Source organism: Rattus rattus, chromosome 4, assembly GCF_011064425.1.
Source record: "Rattus rattus isolate New Zealand chromosome 4, Rrattus_CSIRO_v1, whole genome shotgun sequence".
Classification (NCBI taxonomy): Eukaryota; Metazoa; Chordata; class Mammalia; order Rodentia; family Muridae; genus Rattus; species Rattus rattus.
Genome location: NC_046157.1, coordinates 31,899,522 through 31,904,199, shown reverse-complemented (window position 1 = coordinate 31,904,199; position 4,678 = coordinate 31,899,522). Strand labels below are relative to the sequence as shown.

The 4,678-nt window shown below is 45.3% G+C and overlaps 1 pseudogene; it reads right to left on the bottom strand.

The window, feature by feature from the left end:
• Positions 1-3,565: 3,565 nt before the first annotated feature.
• LOC116897892 lies at positions 3,566-4,068 on the bottom strand (annotated as a pseudogene).
• Between the last annotated feature and the right edge of the window lie 610 nt (positions 4,069-4,678).

Genomic DNA, 4,678 nt, shown 5'->3' with positions numbered 1-4,678 from the left:
AATATATTATAATATAAAATAAATTTATATAACATAATCATATTATATGTTTATTCTTTGTGATTAAGGATTTCTATTCTCAAGAAAAGTTTATTTACCTTTTGAGTTCAATGACTTCTGCTCCCAAGAAAATGACTACTTTTCAGATCATTATAATAATGAAATTGTTAACACCAGAGTTTAGGGGAAATTGTCTATTAATCTACATTTGACATGTTTTTATTTTTCTGAAATTATAAATGAAATAGATGTAAGTGGGTCAATAAGTATTTGTTATTAAAAGTGAAATCATTCAGTTGAAGTATTGTGCACTTGGAATTTTGATACCAATAATCTAACTCTGTGATGAAGTATCTGCCGCCTGCAAGCAAAGTGAAAAAGAGAGAAGGGATCCCCAAACTCACGTGAGGCCATATGTGGCAGTGCATGCCTATAATCTCAAAGTACACACAGCAAGAAAGTGAGTGGTGAGAGCAGCCTCCAGGGGCTTGTAGAGCAAGGTGGAAAGTGAGAGCCAACACGCGAGGTTTCCTTCTGTCCTCTACATACACCACAGCCTGCATACACAATTTTTAAGTAGTTCTGATAACATTAGCAGAGAATATGTCGTTTTTGTTGTACACCAGTGCTAATTCTATGTATACCACTTTGTCCATTAGATGGGTTTTTAGAATGTGTTGGGGTAGAAATCTCGGCTGGCATCCAGACAAACCACATCAGGCCAACATGGTTCCACGGGGAGAGGTACTTTAGTCTGCAAGCCTCCCCATCCCATCCATGGTACAATTTAAAGGCCAGCGCCAAAACTTCTGCCTGTGGAGTTAAGGGGCCCCTCTCTAGCTTTTTAAGTTTGTCTTTTAGGTCGGGGTAGCTCTGGGAAAAGAAATAGGTCATCAGACGTTGTTTACCTTCTGAGTTTTCAGGGTCCAAATTAGTGTAATGTAATGAAGTCTTTGTAAGGCATTCTAAAAATTGGAATGGGTTTTTCTGTTTTTCTTAAATGACCTCTTGCAGCTTTTTAAAATTCTCTGCTCTTAAGGCTGCCTTGTGAAGACCAGCCAGGAGGTAGGTTATGAATCTATCTCTGGCTAAAATACCACCTGTGGAATTATAATTCCATCGGGGATCTTGATCAGGTACTGCCTCAGATCCAAATGGATATGATCCATCTGTTTGATGGATCTCATCTGCATGTATTCTCGCCTGCTCCCAAACTTGCTGGCGTTAATCAGGAAGTAAATTATTAGTAAGGACCGTATATACATCATGGAAAGTCAAGCTCTGAGGTAAAGAAAGCGCACAGAGGACGAATGGGCCACCGCTCACCAGCACATGCTTGAAAAGGGTGCTCTCCTTGGTGGGCAGCTGCACATAGGGCATCACGGTGATGGGGAGGCCTGCTGGACTTACCAGCCAGCACCCTGGCCTTGAGTTACCTCAGCCGGATGCCACGGCAAAACACAGAGAGGAGTTAGACCAAAGGTAAATAAACGCTTAAACATAAAGAAATTCTTTCCATTTACCAGAATGCTGGCAGTAAGTATGAAAATTCTGTAAAATTGAGGAATCTAGCCATTATGTGGCCATTTTGAACCATTGTCTAATGAATACTGAGTCCAGACATTATTGCAAAGGTGTATCAGTTTTGATGTCCTCAGGTGAGGCATTAGTTTTAGAGTTTTGGAAATTTCCAGCAGATATCCAGGTGTGGAGTCTGGTGGTACATTCAGAGACATGGAATTACCCACTGGGGGAAGTTATCGAGTTATCAGTACCATCTGTACCGGCGTCCCAGTGGATAATTAATAACAGCACCAGGCCAGGTATCTGAGTCGTCACTGAGACTCCTGGAGGCTAACAATGGTTCTCGGACCTGTCAGAAAGCATGCCTACCCAGGCGTGGGAATTTCTGATTGGCTGTGAGAGCCTGGATGGGGAGGGGAGCGAAGCACCGCTTTCCAGGGAATCTCCGCACAATGATCAAAGTCTTATCTTGTATGTCAGCTAGGAGGCCCCTTTATCCCACAAAGGCTGGCCAGGCCCCATCTGGGAAATCGGGGGTCCTCCTTGCCAACTGGAGGTATAAACTTACCAATCTGTTGGTGTTTGTGCAGGAATTTTAGCGGTGGTCTGGTAGCAGGAAAAGTGAAACCGTGTGGTTGGTGAGGGCCTGTCTCACTAAGTGACCCACGTGGCAATAGCTGGCACCAGAAGTCTGCGTGTGTGCCAGCTGCAGCAGCAACACATGTGGAGGAAGCCCTGGGTCCCATGGCAGCCAGAAGGTGGTGATGGTCCAATGGCGCAGAGGAGGCCTAGAAGATACCGAGACTGAGACACACTGTAGCAATCGAATTCGAGTGGCATTCGGCAATGGCAGATACATGCATCTCTGTCCCTCCCTGCCACTGCTCCGTGCCCACACCAAGAGACTGCGAACCTGCCCCACGCCCAGGGGTCCAGGGAGCGGCAGCCAGTGAGTGGCAGAGGCACTCGGTGGGAAGGACCTTTGTCCCCTTGGGCTATCGGCTGTCACCTGTTAGCTGTCATTGTGGCCAGGCATGGTCACAGGGAAGTCAAGTTCCCTGTGCGGGCCACCAATGTTGGGGTAGAAATCTTGGCTTGCGTCTGGACAAATCACACCAAGCCAACATGATTCAACATGGAGAGGTTTTAATGTGAGGATGAGACAAGCGAGAGGGAAGAGAGAAGAGTAGAAAAGGAGAGGAGTAAAGGCTCGCCATGAGCACATGGAGGGGAAGGGGGTAATGGGGAGAGAAGGGACAAAGGGAGAAGAGGGAAAGGGAAAGGGAGAACAAAAGCCAGAGAGTGAGGAGGGGGCAAGCAGCCCCTTTTATAGTATCAGGCATGCCTGGCTGTTGCCAGGTAATTGTGGGGTGGAGCTTAAACAGAAAGTTAACACAATGAATTCAGAATGCATTTTTTTAAAATAATTAATTTGAACCTCTTGTATTTTTTGTTGCCCGAGTAGCCTGTTTATAGCTTTCTAAGTTTTTTGTTGTTGATTTCTCAACTAGCTTTTGAATTTAACTCCTATTTTTGTTAAGTATCCTTCTTATCTATTTATTTATGTTTTAAATTGAAAATCCCTCACTGGTCCTGCTTCCATGAGTGGCCAAGATCAAAGGAAAGAGGAGGGCAACCAGCTGGTGCAGGGAGGGTCATTTCCACAGTTCATTTACTCACAGAACTAAACAGACAAGCACAGAGTCAGTATTTTGGTTAGAAATTAGCAGCATGAGATGAGGAGGGATGAGGAGTAAGGGTGTCCTTAAAAAATACAGACTCCCCCAAAACTGGGTGCCTAAGACAGGACTCAACCCAAGAGGAATCAGAAGATCAAAAGCAGTTTGGGAAGGTTGGAACTGTCAGGGATGTAGGGAAAGGGACCGTCCAGGGGGTGGGAGGGATGTTTGGGGTAAAGAGATAACCCTCTCCCTGCTGGGATCCCCCCAGCCCCTCCAGTCTGGCAGGAAAGGGGCAACCTACAATACCCAAGAGCAGGTCTGGGGCTGCTAGGTGCTCCAGATAGGGGGCTGGAGGTGGCTCACAAAGGCTTGCCCTCAAAGCAACTCGGAAATGTCAGTGCTGCCACCTAGTTTCTCTGCCAGGGTGCAGCGGTCCTTGACCTCCTTGTAGCAGTTAGCTTGTAATTCATGCTTGATTCCTGTCAGCTTCTTCTGGATGGCATCCTTGGAGCTGGCATAGATCATTTTGCTCTTAAGGGGTGCACTCTCGGGGGTCTCAGAAAATGAACACCAGGTCCTTCTTCTTGCTCTCTTTGATCTCATAGATTACATCAGAGAGCATAGCAGCAGTCCTGGTCTAGCAGCATCTTTACAAAAGGGATATAGGGGTCATCCACAGTCAGCCCCACATCTCCTACTAGGATCTCCTTGCCCTCCTCCAGAATGACATTCTTTTTGTCCTCACTCAGACAAAAAGCAATGCTTTCTTGCGTTTCTTCACTTCTGGCATTAAAGACTTGCGAACTTTCATGACATTGAACACCTTGATGATTCCATCAGAGACAGCCACACCAGAGGCCATGTTTCCGGAAATGAAAGGGAGACAAGAAAGAACTACAGAAGAATCCAGCTGCAGATACAACTGAACTGAATTTTACTCTCTATAATTTGTGATGAGTGTGCGTTTTACATTATAAACTGTTTTGGGTATTTATGGCCACATAATGTAAAGCCTTTTCTGTATGTTATTTTGAGATCCATGTGTCCTGTAAGAAAATTTTTCTTACAAAAAAGTGGGAAAATTGTCCTCAATACTTTTCTAACATACTTCTATAATATTTTAGTGTTTGATGTTTAGTATCTATATTTTTCCTCCATCTTTATTAAATTGGGTATTTCTTATTTACATTTTGATTTTTATTCCCTTTCCCGGTTTCCAAGCCAACATCCCCCTAACCCCTCCCCCCCTTCTGTATGGGTGTTCCCCTCCCCATCCTCCCCCCATTACCGCCCTCCCCCCAACAATCACATTCACTGGGGGTTCAGTCTTGGCAGGACCAAGGGTTCCCCCTTCCACTGGTGCTCTTACTAGGCTATTCATTGCTACCTATGAGGTTGGAGCCCAGGGTCAGTCCATGTATAGTCTTTTGGGTAGTGGCTTAGTCCCTGGAAGCTCTGGTTGGTTGGCATTG